General features: G+C 42.5%; 1 protein-coding gene across 1 annotated transcript in view; it reads left to right on the top strand.

Moving 5' to 3' along the window:
- The window catches only part of LOC126176738 (5-hydroxytryptamine receptor-like), a 720,373-nt gene that overhangs the window by 455,361 nt on the left and 247,753 nt on the right, over nt 1-17,259 (top strand). The window lies entirely within an intron of this gene.

Below are 17,259 nucleotides of genomic sequence, written 5' to 3'. Positions count from 1 at the left end.
TCTGACTAGACTCTTAAAATTCAATCTACCCTTCATCATTACTAAATTGTGATCTGAATGTGTATCTGCTCCTGGGAACGCTTTACAATCCAGTATCTGATCTCTGAATTTCTGTCTGACCATGAAGCAATCCAACAGATATCATCCCCTATCTTCCGGCCTTTTCCAAGTATACCTCCTGCTCCAGTGATTCTTAAACAGTGTATGCGCTATTAATAGCTCCAATTTATTTCAGAACTCAATTAGTCATTCTCCTCTCTCATTTTTACTACGAAGCCCATATTCCCTAATAATCTTTTCTTCTAATCCTTCCGCTACAGCCTCATACCAACCCCTCATGACGATTACATATTCATCTCCATTTAATAAATGAAAAGCACCAGTTTGCTTTTTCATTTATTATTACGTTGTTCTACCAAGAAGCGACGGAAGATTCTGTTAGCATCTCCCTTTGCATACTTAATTATTCTTTCAGTGTCCTCATGTACTTTCTCGATCTCCTCGTCTTCGGCTTGTGACATCGGCATGTATAACTGAACTATGGACTACGTGGACATCAGCCTCATGTCTTCCACGAAGATTATGGTATGTTCCGGCAGGATTACTGTCCTTGTCTCAGGGCCAGAATCGTGAAAGATTGTTGTGAGGTACATGATAGTGAATTCCCTTTAACAACTCATCCACCAAATCCTTACGGTCTGAATCCGACGGAAGACATCCGATACGCACTCGGGCGTCAACTCCGCGCTCACAAAGCAAGAGCTCGTAATTTACTTTCACTGCGTAAACTGTGCGTAGACATCTGGTGCCGTGTATCACCGAAAAACTACAAAGAACTCGTCTATTTCATGGCACACAGAATGGCTGATGTACTGTGTTCCACATGTGGTCCAACGTGCTATTAATCAGGTGGTCATAATGTTTCCGCCCATCGGTGTAAGAAATCTCTGCTCCACTGTTAGTTTCATTATGACGCAAACCTACTAATTTTCTTTACGGTACTCATAACGCTGCATGATCCGAAGAAGAAATTTTCACATATTTCTCGTAATTCAAACTGAATAGTACGATGCTGCTGTTTTTGCATTCTGCTGAGTGACTACTTCTTTACACCACGAGAAAACTAGCAAAAGTTGATTTTCTTATTATCACATAGTCACAGCGTTTGAGCTCCTCTTACAGCTAACGAGGTAAGACAGAAACTAACTATCGTATTTATGTTGTTTCAGGTCAGTATCATTACAGCTTGCAAACTACCACCATAAGAAAGCGTCGCCGTCTGGTGCGAAACTAGGCACAATGCTCTGTGCATAATGGCGCTAGGGCATTAGGAACTTTTTGTAGCTGTTTAAACAACAAACAGGAATTTGAAATTTCGATGTTTGTAAACACGATGGGTTTCGACCGCTACAAGCTGTTTTCAGATTCTAGTCCTGGCCCGGTACATTGTCAGTTTCTTGGGAATAAGACCGTTTGGATCGCTTAATACATACTTCATGTGAAGTTTCAACCATCGTCAACGTCAAAGCCGTAATTAAGGTTAAAGTTACATAAGAATTGGCATGCATTACCAATGAACAATGTAAATGAGAGATATAAAAAAAAATGTAAATGACGTGTGATGATGGCCTCCCGGCGGGTAGACCGTTCGCCGGGTGCAAGCCTTTCGATTTGACGCCACTTCGGCGACTTGCGCGTCGATGGGGATGAAATTATGATCATTAGGACAACACAACATCCAGTTCCTGAGCGGAGAAAACCTCCGACCCAGCTGCGAATTGAACCCGAGCCCTTAGGATTGACATTTTGTCGCGCTGACTACTCAGCTACTGGGGGCGGACAATGAGAGATATGAATGATAAAGAGAGACCGTGTACATTGTCAGTCAATATAAGAAGCAAGATAAAATTTTTAAAATTAAAAAAAAAATCCTCACTAAAACTTTGAACTGGTAAATAACATTGAGATCAGTTGTAATAAAGTCTATGTGTAAACGTGGCGTTAAAAGACAGCACGGATGAATAGTTCACACGAACACCAGTAGACAGAGTGTGCTAATGGAGATTCCATAACCTTTCTTTTTGAGGTGACATGCATCGATATTATTCAGTCTGTACATTGAGGAAACTGTGAAGGAAACCAAGGAGAAGTTTAGAAGGAGTACTGAACTTCAGAGAGAAGAATTAATCTTTGAAGTTTGCTGCTGACACTGTAATTCCGGGATGGATGGCAAACGACTTGGAAAAGGAGCAGAATGTATTGGATAGTGCCTTCAAAAGAGTTTACAACATGAACGTCAAAAAAAATTAAAACAAGGGTGATGCAGTGCAATGAAATTAATTCAGGCGATGCCGAAGAAGATTGATTAGGTAATGAGAAACTAAAAGTAGTAGATTAGTTTTGTTATTTGTACAGTAAAATAACCGACTATGGCCAAAGTACAATGGCTAGTGTGGTGTATGCGGGTCTGTGCCCCTGTATATTCTTCTACCACACTCAAGGATATCCCGGGTACGATCCCTGTCTCACGTTGGAGATTGTCTACAGAAGTAACACTGAGCTGTTTACTGCCAAACTTGCTGCAGGCACCTCAGCGTCCGGGTGACGCAAGCCGCGCCGATATATGGTGTTCACGTCGCGGTACACAGAACTGCAGTTGCAGATATCTACTTGCGTTCGCGGGCACGTGTGTACGTGACACTAGTTGTAATCTAATAAAATAAAAATTATTTGTGACTCTTTTTCTTTGCTATCAGTGTAATGTAATAGAAGGAATATGAGCCGTGACTTATATAAAAAAGAAACCCATATTAATGCAATGGCTCAGCATAAAAGAGAAATAACTAATGTAGGGATATTATTAACAGTGTAATACGTTGTTTAATTTATCCTGACGTTTATAAGCACTCAGAGAACTAGCTCAGTTCCCAGGGTAGTTACGTAATCGTCGATAATTAATTCCTTTTCTTATTTACCCAACACTACAGATACTATTCCAGGCCCGTGAAAAGTCGTGTGCACCAGAGAATATGTAAGTAGGCTGTTTATGTTTTCTTATTGGCAACGTTACGTAGCGCTCTGTATGAAAATCACCGGCTGTGCTGTGTGCAGTCTGTGGCTAGTTTGCATTGTTGTCTGCCATTTAGTGTTTGGCAGCGGCAGCTGGATGTGAACAGCGCGTAGCGTTGCGCAGTTGGAGGTGAGCCGCCAGCAGTGGTGGATGTGGGGAGAGAGATGGCGGAGTTTGGAAATTTGTAAAAATGGATGTCATGAACATGTATATTATGACTGTTAAGGTAAATACAATGTTTGTTCTCTATTAAAATCTTTCATTTGCTAACTATGCCTACTAGTAGTTAGTGCCTTCCATAGTTTGAATCTGTTATTTAGCTGGCAGTAGTGGCACTCGCTGTATTGCAATAGTTCGAGTAACGGAGATTTTTGGTGAGGTAAGTGACTTGTGAAACGCATAGGTTAATGTTAGTCAGGGCCATTCTTTTGTAGAGATTTTTGAAAGTCAGATTGCGTTGCGCTAAAAAAAAATACTGTGTGTCAGTTTAAGCACAGTCGTGTATATAATTTTTCAAAGGGGACGTTTCAAATATTTGTCAAGTCTGTTCGATGTTCACTACTGCAATACGTAACTTAAAATCATAGTTTCGTCTCGATTCCCCAATTTAAGATAACATCTACAAATGAAACTCTATAATGCAACTGGACTCCTGTGACCAGACCTTTTCTGAGTGGGATGTTATCTCGTTATATAAAGAAAATCTATAAGTAAAATCGTTAAATTATTAGTAGCTGCCTCTGGTCTCGTGGGATCTGAAATAAGGTCAATTGTCCTAACCGACGGCACGTCTCGCAGATGAGCTAAAACAAAAATGTTAAAGATTTGTCGAAGATGGCGCCTAACAATGAAAATTCTTTGTTAAGGCCCATATCTAATTAAGACAATCCAGGTATCAGACTACGAATAGACTGACCACAGACCGAGCGAGGTGGCGCAGTGGTTAGCACACTGGACTCGCATTCGGGAGGACGACGGTTCAATCCCGTCTCAGCCATCCTGATTTAGGTTTTCCGTGATTTCCCTAAATCGTTTCAGGCAAATGCTGGGATGGTTCCTTTGAAAGGGCACGGCCGATTTCCTTCCCAATCCTTTCCTAACCCGAGCTTGCGCTCCGTCTCTAATGACCTCGTTGTCGACGGGACGTTTAACACTAACCACCACCACCACCACTGACCACATACACAAATTCTTTTGACAAAATAACCATTATATTTTTCGGGTTTTAAGTACAACTTACATTATCAGCTGGTACAGCAAGGTAAGCTTTACACAAGAACGTCCTCTTAGGTCCGAAACCAAGCAGATAAGATAAGTGAAAGACAAAGGAAAGATAGTTCATGCGTATAAGCGCAACAGTCCGTGGAATAACATGTCCATTGTAGTTCTATCTCTTTTTCTTTGGCGTACTTGTCGATTATTTATAAAATTTATCCTAATATTTAGCTTACATTTTTTTAACCCAAGTCCACCCAGGAGAAACAGTACATAGTCCTTAGTCTCCAGCGGACAGGTACTTAGGTCGCCGCTGAGCCCCTCGAGGTCCAGTCACACTCGGGCTCCACAGTGACCAAAGGGGTGGGAAAAACTGACCGGTACTCTTCGGTATCTTCAGTTCTGCAAGGTATGCAGAAGAGCTTCTGTGAAGTTTGGAAGGTAGGGGACGAGGTACTAGCGGAATTAAAGCTGTGAGGACGGGTCGTGAGTTGTGCTTCAGTAGCTCAGTTGGAGCCTGCACGGTACCTCAGCGTGTTCGGTCAGAGGGCTGCTAGCCCTCTGTAATAAAAAACTGAGTAAAGGAATCAACGATCAACTTGACCGGATGTCTTGTGACGTCCGCCCAGACACAACAAACATTACCGAAAAAAATGATTAAAAAAAGATGGTAGAGCACTTGCCCGCGAAAGGCAAAGGTCCCGAGTTCGTGTCTCAGTCCGGCACAGTTTTGATCTGCCAGGAAATTTCATAGCAGCGCACACTCCACTGCAGAGTGACAATTTCAGTCTGGATCTTCGGTATCTGTTTGGCTACATTTATAACAGGTGTTTTTTTACTAATAACCGAGTAAAAAAATGGAAATTTCGGCTATAGCAGCAGTGCTAAAATCTTTCGTTCTTAAACTTTTTTTAAAAAAAAAAAAGAGGAGTAATTTTTATTCGCAAAATTTTCGTTGCTTTGAAATATTGCGTTATTATAGAATCAGTGTTGTTTTAATAACATTGCAACTGAAAAAAGCAACAAACACATGGAATAAGAAATGGTACAGCATGGCTGAGACAATTATGTTCCTGATGCTGCGTGTCGTGGCTTAAGGTAATCGTGTACGTGCGGTGTGCAAGACTCGTCCCCGCCTGGTCTATACGATAGTTTCTCGCTGTCGTTGCCGGACATCCGTTGTATTACAGAAAAGCACGAATCCCAGTCTAGAAATATTTTATGAAGTGATGTAACAATGAAAGACTACAGACCTGTGTGCCATTTCTATGAAATAACAAGAGGAAAAAATTATGGTAATAATGATAAATTAAAACATTAACCACAATTCACTAGTAATATACAATAAAAGTAGAAAGTAGCTGATCTGCTACCTGTGTCTACATAATATGCCTTTATCTGCTTGTAGCCCTTGAAAACTGACAAATTAACGCGAAAAATGCCCAAACAGTGGTATGATCCCCGATTACAACACGATTTTTGAGCAGTGCTTCAAAAAATTAGAAGCAACAGGAAAATACTGGTGAGTTTTGGAAGTATTCAACGACTTATCACTTTTCGAGAAAAGCAGCGAACGGTGAATAGACTAAGTTTTCTTCTATTTGCGTATTTAATGTTTCGATTCTTTGCATCTTGCAACTACGAGAGTCAAAAATTTTCATTTTTCGTTCAGTTTCCACGTTTATTACAGGAAATAATAGGAACAAAAAACCGAAATCAGTTATTTCATATACTGATTAATCTGAGATGTCTTAACAGGTTAAACTTGTAAGGGGTTCATTAGGGGTCCATTACTTGAGCAGATGTAACTTCGATGGATTGCTAACGCGCTGCCTGCGATATGGAATATCTATGCTACAATAGAATCGCAGGTCAGAGCAGTGTTGGCAGTAAGTCGAGTTTAGTAGCTCGCAGTGAGCAGTCGTGTATTGTAGCTCGCACAGAGCACTTGAGTTCTGAAGTTCGGACAGGGCAGTCCAGCGGTTGACTTGTGTTGTGCCGGTCGTCCAGAACGATGGCAGTGCCTGAGCGATGTAGTGTAAGGTAATAAAAAATATATTGTTATTTGTTGCCGCGCGCACACGTTAATTTCCACAACTGATTTAACCACATTTGTAATGTTAAAGTCTCATTTAATGCCTTGCAGAAATGTTTTAATAATAACTTCTGTTCTGAATAAAATTTTTGTTATTCATTTTTCTGAGTTTAAAGATTTTACGAATTTTTCCTGTGCATACTCATATTTATTAAGCAAAAGATAATCAGTTGTTTTCCTACAAATGAAAATCTAGTGGCCAGCATTGCACTGGCCTGTGCCAAAAATTTCTTATTGGAGCAGATATATAAATAGCCTTATCCGGCCACATCATTGTGAGGTAAGAATTTTTCAGTTTATTCGGGATGATTTCACAGGGCCATGACGCAGCGCTGCTGACGTCAAAACTTATTAATGTCGATATGCTGTCAGTCTTTAACGGAAGGTCACATTAAAACTTGAAATTTTATTATTGGAAACAAATTTTTCTACTGGGTACTTAAACGAGATTTTTCTGTTGGGAGCTTACACTAAATGTGAGTATTATAATTATTTTTCTGTTGGGAGGTTACAAACTGGAACGGGAAAAAAACGATGGGATCGAACCGGTTGTTTCAGCGATAACCACCATCCCTACCATGCCGTTCACTGTCGCTCTCGAGGGCACAACGCCTGTCACTGCAGCTACCCGCTGGACAGTAGCGTCTCGACCTCGCCGTGAGCCGTTCCCAGAGGCTCCCTACTTAGCTGGACCTACTTCTCCAACAATACAATACCAATAGCCGTTATTTAGGTTTTATTTTTAGGCTACCATTATCTAAGTCATCTCCAGGCCTGCTTAAATCGGGTAAATTTCGAGTTATAAAACACAGCAGCACTGTAACTGGTCTTGTGAAGATTATTTCGCAAAGGCATGTGTGCTCCTTGGACAGTTGTCCTGTGTTTCTGGCAGCTGTCCAAGGAACACGCTTGTCCGTGCGAAATAGCCTTCACGAGGCCAGTTACAGTGCTGCTGTGTTTTGTAACCCGAAAGTTTTTCGATTTAAATAGACCTGAAGATGACTTAATGTAAAGTCAAAACTGGTAGCCTGAAAATAAAACCTAAACAACGGCTACCGGTATTGTATTATTGAAAATTGACCAGTCGTAGTCCCACACTCCAGAGGATGGAGTTACATTCATTGGACCTACTTCTGGCAGGCACACGAGGCCCTGCCACATGGGTCCATATCTTACTATGGCACCTGGCTGCTCGTTGGTTGATTAGCCACGAGCCCACTGTCTTGTGAGACCGTGTCACTTCTGTTCCACGGCTCCACCCTGCTCTTAGCCACATTGGCATTCACTGACTTTGTCATACTGAGCTCAATTAAGGAATCGTCAAGGACTGACATTTCAGTTTTGAGAACGAAAATATGGTCCAAATATGCTGTATTACTTTATTATTTAAGTTTGAACTGTGGTTAATTTTCAGGCATATATCTTAAACTTCCAGTTTCGTTTCACATTATAATGCATCACTGGTACATGTGATTAGGTAAGCATCGTATTTCTGTGCGTACGTGGCACATAAACAGTGCAATGGCTTACACGAGTAGCCGGAACAAACATAATTTTATAGTTTTCGTGTCACTGAAAATGACCCACAGTTAAAATTGGCCAACTACGTGGAGGAAAAAGGTATACAGCCCACTTTGACCATGTTTTCATTCTCAAAACACGCTGAGGCTGTGGACCCCTACAAAAAAGAAATTTTAAAATTTCAGTTGTTTTCAAGTTGTGTGGACATTCCTCCTTGAAAGCTGTACTAACTTAGTTCTTGGTTAATAAGCAAACGGTTGTTATTGCATCATGCATATTTCAATCCAGTCTTTTAAACATCTTGGCAAAGGACAGCACAGATATAAAATGCAGACGCAATTTCAGGAAAGCATGTCTGGAAGAAAGTTAGGAAGTCTTTTTCTGATATTTATACGGAGTGAAGCCTTGTAAGGGAGTGAAATATGGACAATAAGCAGTTCAGACAAGAAGCGAATAGAAGAATACAATGTTTTTAAACTTGGTGCTATAGAACGACAATAAAGATCAAACAGGTAGAGCGAATAACAAATGAGGTGGTAGAGAACCGATTTGCGATGAAAAAGATATTTATGTCACAGCTTGCTAAGAGAGTTGATGTATTGGTAGGACACATCCTGAGGCATCAAATAAGCGATTTGGTAATAGATGCAAGTATTTGGGGGTAGATTTGTGAGGGAGACAATGGTTTGTTGTAGTGGTGCTAAGTTCCTATGGCACCAAACTGCTGAGGTCATTGGTCGCTAGGCTTACACACTACATAATCTAAGTGAAACTGACTTACGCTAAGGCCAAAACACACATGCATGCTCGAGGGAGGATTCGAACCTCAGACGGCTGGGGGGAGGGGGCGACAAAGGCTTCAATGCTGGAATGCATCTATTAGGTTCACATGGATGTAGGTTCCGGTAGTTCTCCAGACATAAGGATTGCACAGGATAGACTAGCATGGGATAGACTGCATGAAACCAATCTTCAGACTAAAGGCCACAACAACAAACACTTATTAAGACGAACAGTTATCACTCGAGATTAACATTGAGGGTAGTTCGCAGTTCTCTCACACACCACAGGCAACGGTCACTTCTCGAAGAAAGTGAACGACTGTCAGGGGATGGAGGAGGTAAGGGTGAGGGAGGGACCGGGGGGAGAAGCGCAACAGGGGAGAAGCGCAACAGGGACGGGGCGTGTCGAGCGCGACCTCCGCCCTGTGGCTGCCACCATTACCACTTAATGGTCCTTCCCGGCCACCAGCGCGATCATCTCACTTGGGAACAGTACCCGGACGCAAACGAGGAGCATCCTCGCTGTTGCCTGCAACCTTTCACTTCACTGTCTTTCTTTCCCGTAAGTTGTATCACAACTACCTGCAGAGACTAAAAACCAACGTTGCAGAACCACCAGTTGATTTCCAAAGGCCAATACAAATTATTTACTGAACAGTGGGAAAATGATGTCATGATATCTGTGGACGTCATCCCTGCTTTCAATAAACTGAAGAAGGAAATCGTTTCGATCACTTTTTACACTTATTCGGATTATTGGTTTCGACGTTTGTTAAAGGTCATCTTCAGGTCCATATCTAATTACTGTGAATCGAAGCTCATAATCACTGAAACTGCTGTGTCCTAACACAGGACAGAATGAAGACGGAAGGTGTAGGTACTCTGCAATTTCCGAGCGGCTAGGAGCAAATGCAGAAAGACAAACTTCCAGTGAAGGCGGCCTTCTTGTATGGATAAGTGCCAAACACTGTCACAAGGCACCTACGAGAGACATGAATTTTAAGAATCGACGGGATGCACAGAACAGGAGACTCAATGATAGACAGGGGTCTGGTAGGCTAATTCTAACCATTAGCAAAAGCAAAGGAGGCAACTGGCTGCTTAAGTACAAACTTCGAGAACAGCACTCAGGTGAGAAAAAAAGACCTGTCGGAGTTTACCGAGGACGGCAACGAGGGATACAGACTTGGGGCCACAACAATCTCTCTAAGAACTCTGTCTGAAAACAAAAACAAAAAAATTTTAAGGATTGTGGTGTCGCACTTTTTCCTCTCTTCCTACAGTCCGCCCACCAATCCATCAGCACTTTACAGAATTCGGCCAATCAGACAAGTGGCTCTACACCTTCAGGGCGCCCCTGACAAACCACATTCGGATTCCTCCCCTTCTCCTACCCGCTACACGTGGATGTTTGTGGACTTTACAGTAACAGACAACAAGTTTGGTAGCAGCAACTTCCAGCTGAAAACTGAACTTCACTCCCTTTCCTCTTATAGCCATTAACAACAGTTTTTTACGTCACTTGACCCCGCCCAGAGGCCTCTCATGGCTGCGGACCACTGTTGTAGCCCTCTAAGCTCTGTAAACCCACTGACGTTGCGGTGCTCAGGAACACATATTGAGCTTGCTTCCCTGCTAAGACTTGACGTTTTGTGGCCATCCTCTACTGCGATGCCCTACAACAGTGCCCAGATGGTGGATGGAACTACCAGGTAATTCAACGAAGTGGAACTTCTCCCCTGGGACAGCTGCCCAGATCGTCTGCAATTCAAAATGCTCTAGTTTTACTGTTGACCTCCAGTATCATAAATGCTACCACTTTTTCGTGCTCTCTGCCTCTTGAAGGCTTCTAATAGCCTTAAGCTTAACAATTTACAAGTCATTACATCTCCAAATTATGACGGAATTGAATAGAATATTTGCCCTGCTGTAATTAGATAAGACTCTGGAGATAACCCGTAATGAAGATGGAAACAGAAAAGCTATTTAGTATTGTAAGTCTCAGTTGCAATTAATCATACTTTTCAACGAGTTGCGAATATATTTAATGATCATCTTCAACAGCAAAAACAATGCACTTCTCAATTTTCATAAGATGTCTCATGTGTCAATGTTAGGTGCATTATTCAAATTAGTTCTTAATTTTAAATTAATTGGGTTACTTTTTTTATAGAATATCTTTGTTACATCTTAATATCGCACATTATTAGTGATTTTCATCTTCTCCTCCCACCTTCTTCCCTACCCTACCCATCATCCATAACGGATGGCTTTAGATAATGCAAAGTGTTTTCAGGAAACTACTTGATAGCACTTAATGTGGTCACAAATGTACTTCAAAGTTGTTCCTACTATTTTACAGCTTATGACTGTTATTTTGTAAGAAATTTGACCTCTCACATCATTAATCAGGTATAATTTTAGGAATTATAAATTTTAAGTATTGTCACTCTATGTTATCAAGTTATTTAAACACAATTTTAGTAATTTAGAATTTTAAACTTTTCCAATCTATGTTTTCTACTTAACTTGTAACTTACTATTCTTTTATTTTATTTGTTTCGCTTCTAGATCTTAAGATGATTATTAAATGTGGTGAAAAGTAGTCATCAAGCATGACTAATTGTAATTGAGAGAATAACAATAAGTATTTTAAATAATTTATATAGTTGAGTCGTCTCTCATGACAAAATGACATGCATTATTAACAAATAAAAATGTCCGCGATAATTACTGTCCTTATGTACTGGGATGTAGCGATCGGGAAAAGGCAGCCTCTGGGATTGCTTCTACGCTAGGGAAATGTAAGAATACAAGAAGCCGTTGTGACCTTAAAACTTGCCATAGGTAACATCCTGAAGAAAATTAAACATTTATACGATTTGTAGAGTTCGGAAACGTTTTCAAAATGTTGACGGCAATGCATCCTTCGAAACTCTGAATGTAGTACAAATAAAAAACAGATAGCCAATGGTTACCTACAACTTTTATAGAAACCAGACATGAAAGCGAAGTTAGGTTGGGTTGGGTCGGATTAGGTTGGGTTAGGTTCCTGAGAAGGGAATGACATGGGGTTGCAGCCTCTCCAATATATCAGACCTAGAAGAAATTAGAAAACAAGCTATATTTCAGGGAGCACAAATAAAATCATGAGGTTTCCCATGAGGAGTTCTGTAAGAGGTACGAAAGACTTGGAAGATTAAATGTCTTCGAAATACGATGGTCTGTTGAAAAGCAATGCCTCCAAATTGTGTATGTGAATACTCTTACGGCTTTTTAAATGAGACAAACGTTATTAACACTCTACAACTTTATTCTTCATGCCTACAAATTTATTTCTCGACATAGTCGGCGTAGAACACATTTATCCCAAAGAGAGGCAAGTATGTTGATACCTTTGCTGTAGAATGACTTTGTTGAAGAAGCCACAACATCACCTCTACTTACATCGCGTCATCACTATCAAAGTGAAGCCCTCGAACGTGTCCTCTCAGTTACGGAAACAGATGAAAATTGGGTAGGACCAAGTTGCAATAGTATGAAGGATGATCGATGACAGGGAACCGAAGATGTCTGATTGTTCCACATGTCGCAGCGTTCGTGTGTGTGCTAGCATTGTCATACTGATGGAGAGGGTTCTCTATGTGTAGGCGAACTCCTCGAATCCTGAACTCGATTAGAGCACCCTGTTTCTCGCACACAAACATAATTACATTGCAGATCGCCATGTTACACGCTGCAATTCGTAGTGTCAGAAAGATGCGAATATGCAGAAATTAAGCGTTTGTTTTATTTAAAAAGCTTTATCATCCATAAAAATTGCATCGTTCTTTGGGAACATGAATGGCTGAAAATGGTCTCCAAGTAGCCGAACATCCAGAGTGCCCAGTCCATGCCATGTAAACACAGTCCACACCATTATGAGGCCAGCAATAGCGTGCACAGTGCCTGTTGACAACATCGGCCCATGGCTTCGTGGGATATGCGCCACACTCGCAGCCTACTATCAGCTCTTACCAACTTAAATCGGGACTTATCTGACCAGGCTACGGTTTTCCAATCGTCTAAGATCCAATCAATATGATCACGAGCCCAGTAGAGGCGATGTCGTGCTGTTAGCATAGGCACTCGCGTCAGTCGTCTGCTGCCAAAGACCATTAACGCCAGATTTCCCCGCACTGTCCTAGAGGATGTGTTCGTCGTATATCCCACATTGATTTCTGTCGTTATTTCACGCAGCGTTGCCTGTCTATTAGCACTAACAGACATATGCAACCGCCGCTATTCTCGGTCGAATATTGAAGGCCTTCGACCACTGCGTTGTCCGTGGTGAGAGGTGATGCCTGAATGTGGAAGTCTCGTCACAATCTTGGCACTGTATATCTCGGAATATTGAATTCCCTAACGATTTCCGAAATGGTCTGTCCCATGCGTCTAACTCTAACTACCGTATCGCGTTCGACGTCTGTTAATTTCCTTCGTGCGGCCGTAATCACGTCGGAAGCCAAAATTCAAATGGCTCTGAGTACTACGGGAATTAACTTCTGAGGTCATCAGTCCCCTAGACTTAGAACTACTTAAACCTAACTAACCTAAGGACAGCACACACATCCATGCCGGAACGCCTAGAACCGCTCGGCCACTGCAGCCTGCTGACATGAGCATATCCGCTCTAATTTCTGACCATTGCCTTATCGCAATGTAGTTTTGCGGTTTCTCAAAATTTCATTCTGATGAAGGAATCCTTAGAAGTGTCGAAACCTTTGTCAATGTACCAAACAGTTGTTTGAAACCGGTTGGCTGTGTCGTTATTTATGAGATTTTATTGAAATTTTTCTGTGTTGTTGTTGTTGTGGTCTTCAGCCCTGAGACTGGTTTGATGCAGCTCTCCATGCTACTCTATCCTGTGCAAGATTCTGCATCTCGCAGTACTTACTGCAACCTACATCCTTCTGAATCTGTTTAGTGTATTCATCTCTTGGTCTCCCTCTACGATCTTTAACCTCCACGCTGCCCTCCAATACTAAACTGATGATACCTTGATGCCTCAGAACATGTCCTACCAACCGATCCCTTCTTCTAGTCAAGTTCGCCACAAATTTCTCTTCTCTGCAATTCTATTCAATAACTCCTCATAAATTATGTGATCTACTCATCTAATGTTCAGCATTCTTCTGTAGCACCACATTTAGAAGGCTTCTATTCTCTTCTTGTGCAAACAATTTATCGTCCATGTTTCACTTCCATACATGGCCACACTCCATACAAATACTTTCAGAAACGACTTCGTCACACTTAAATGTATACTCGATTTTAACATTTTCTCTTCTTCAGAAACGCTTTCCTTGCCATTGCCAGTCTACATTTTATATCCTCTCTACTTCGACCATCATCAGTTATTTTGCTCCCCAAACAGCAAAACTCATTTACTACTTCAAGTGTCTCATTTCCTAATCTAATTCCCTCAGCATCACCCGACTTAATTCGACTACATTCCATTATCCTCGTTTTGCTTTTGCTGATGTTCATCTTATATCGTGCCTTCAAGACACTGTCCATTCCGTTCAGCTGCTCTTTCAAGTCCTTTGCTGTTTCTGACAGAATTACAATGTCATCGGCGAACCTCAAAGTTTTTATTTCATATCCATGGATTTTAATACCTACTCCGAATTTTTCTTTTGTTCCCTTACTGCTTGCTGATTATACAGAATGAATAACATCGGGGAAAGGCTACAACCCTGTCTCACTCCCTTCCTAACCGCTGCTTCCCTTTCATGCCCCTCGACTCTTATAACTGCCATCTGGTTTCTGTACAAATTGTAAATAGCCTTTCACTCCCTGTATTTTACCCCTGCCACCTTTAGAATTTGAAAGAGAGTATTGCAGTCAAGATTGTCCAAATCTGCATTCTGTGTAGTTTCTCAAAACAACCAACTTGTACCTTTGCATTGTTTACAGCGAGAGGTCTTCTATTGCACCATGAATCACAATTCCTATTCAACAAATTTTCCTGCTTTTTGTGAAGAAGTTTTATCAGCGTTACCCATCGACCCTCGTAAGAGCATGGGGTCTTTATACTGAAAGGAGACAGGGGATGTCACCTCTCCTTGTCATTCCCTGCATACGTTCCCTCTCGAGCCACGAGGACAGTCTGAACTTGTCCCGGCTCCTGTCAATCTCTCGTAGCTAATGCAACGTCAGGCCAAACAAACAGCGTCTCGAGCAAGAACTTGTGTCGGGCGGACATCATGGTGGGCGCCGTGCCCCCTGTTTGTTGGGGGATTTGTCCTCGGGGCCAAGTTGGTAAGCCGGCGCCGCCGGCGCTCACCTAATAGCCGCAGCAGCAGCCGGTCCGGGCAGCGGAGGCGCGGCAGGAGCGGAGCGGCGCGGCTCTGCTCTGGCCGGCTTATATCGATTGAGCGGCGGCTTACTGGCCGCGGCGGCGGCGGCGGCGGCGGCGGAGGTCCGTGCCTGCCGGCCGCGCCGACGAATTATTCAGCCGCGAGCCGCCGGACCGGGCGCGCGGCACGGACGAGCCACGGGCCAACTTGCGTGGCCGGCCGGCGCGGGCCCTGACCTTCCGGGGAGGTCGCCTTCGACCTTCCGTCTGAGCTAACTCCCGTCCAGCTCGACAGCTGCAGGCATTTCAACAAGATTTCAAACTATACCCTGTTCATGATAAGAGTACTCCAGATACAAAAGCCGCTAAATACATTATTTGTCGAATTTGAGCTGAGTACCCTGCCGTATAGATTTTTTCAGCGCCTACACGATAACGAGGATAATGGAATGTAGTCGAATTAAGTCGGGTGATGCTGAGGGAATTAAAGTAGTAAAGGAGTTTTGCTATTTGGGGAGCAAAATAACTGATGATGGTCGAAGTAGAGAGGATATAAAATGTAGACTGGTAGTGGCAAGGAAAGCGTTTCTGAAAAAGAGAAATTTGTTAACATCGAATTATGTGTCAGGAAGTCGTTTCTGAAAGTATTTGTATGGGGTGTAGCCATGTATGGAAGTGAAACATGGACGATAAATTGTTTGCACAAGAAGAGAATAGAAGCTTTCTAAATGTGGTGCTACAGAAGAATGCTGAAGATTAGATGAGTAGATCACATAATTAATGAGGAGGTATTGAATAGAATTGCAGAGAAGAGAAATTTGTGGCGAACTTGACTAGAAGAAGGGATCGGTTGGTAGGACATGTTCTGAGGCATCAAGGTATCATCAGTTTAGTATTGGAGGGCAGCGTGGAGATTAAAGATCGTAGAGGGAGACCAAGAGATGAATACACTAAGCAGATTCAGAAGGTTGTAGGTTGCGGTAGGTACTGGGAGATGAAGAAGCTTGCACAGGATAGAGTAGCATGGAGAGCTGCATCAAACCAGTCTCAGGACAGAAGACCACGACAACAACACGATGGACCAGGTTTCGGGATGCAAGGCCCGCTATAAACTGTTGAAAAAGCCTGTAGGAAATCGTGTGAGGATGCAAATGCCGCTAACTGCACGTTGTTTCCGGCAACAAAGCCCGCTAAGCGTCCAAAGTTTGAATTTTTGGGATTTGAGGTGCGCCAGTTACGCAAAACACCGTTTTTGTCAGTACCCAAACATGTTTAGGCACCACTGGGCCATCATCAGTGGGTGTAATGCATACGTAGCTATAACAAGTAATTTCCACAAATAACGTACTAAAACGCTTTTCACTACACCATCTCAGCATGATGCGGAGAACCGAAGTGCTTGCCACACGAAAACACGACAAGCTACCTGTAATAATTAATACAAAAGTGGTCCAGAAAATTCATGCTCACCAAATGTAAAGAATAAATAAAAACGAAAACCCACTGATCATGGCACAGTGGTGCCGAAACATGTTTGGGTACTGAGAAAAACGGTATTTTGCGTAACTGGCGGATCTCAAATCCCCAAAAATTTTAACTGCAAACATGGCCTATACAAGGAGCTGCAAATCTAAAGATGGATAGTCCAATGTTTGCAAAACCTGCCAACTTCAACAGGCATGGCGGTCGCATGATACAAAGCACGCCAACTAACATCAGACTTACCAATCTAGACATCCAAACCAAAATTTCAGTTTGTTAGGATTGGAAGGGCCAATGACCTTGCCGCAGTGGCAACACTGGTTCACGTCAGATCATCAAAGTTCAGCGCTGTCGAGCTGGGCTAGCACTTGGATGGTCTGCTTGGCACTGTTGGCCAGCGGGGTGCACTCAGCCCTTGTGAGGTAAACTGAGGAGCTGCTTGACAGAGAAGTAGCAACTCCGGTTTCGTAAATTGACATACGGCCGGAAGAGCGCGGTGCTGACCACATGAATCTCCATATCCCCATCCTGTAACGAATATGGCCTGAGGATGACACGGCGGCGGGCGGTCGGTACCTTTGGGCCTTCATGCCCTGTTCGGGAGGAGTTTAGTTTAGGATTGGAAGGGGTATTTTTATTAATCAGAATTAGGTTGGCTGCGTCGTAGCAAACTCTTACGTAACAGTGAAGCTCTCGCTGCCGATGTATTATCAAATTATACGCCGGTAATGGCAGTTCTGTTGATCAGCAGGGT

Source organism: Schistocerca cancellata, chromosome 3, assembly GCF_023864275.1.
Source record: "Schistocerca cancellata isolate TAMUIC-IGC-003103 chromosome 3, iqSchCanc2.1, whole genome shotgun sequence".
NCBI lineage: Eukaryota > Metazoa > Arthropoda > Insecta > Orthoptera > Acrididae > Schistocerca > Schistocerca cancellata.
The sequence above is the reverse complement of the archived record's forward strand: the minus strand, read 5'-3'. Positions and strand labels throughout refer to the sequence as shown.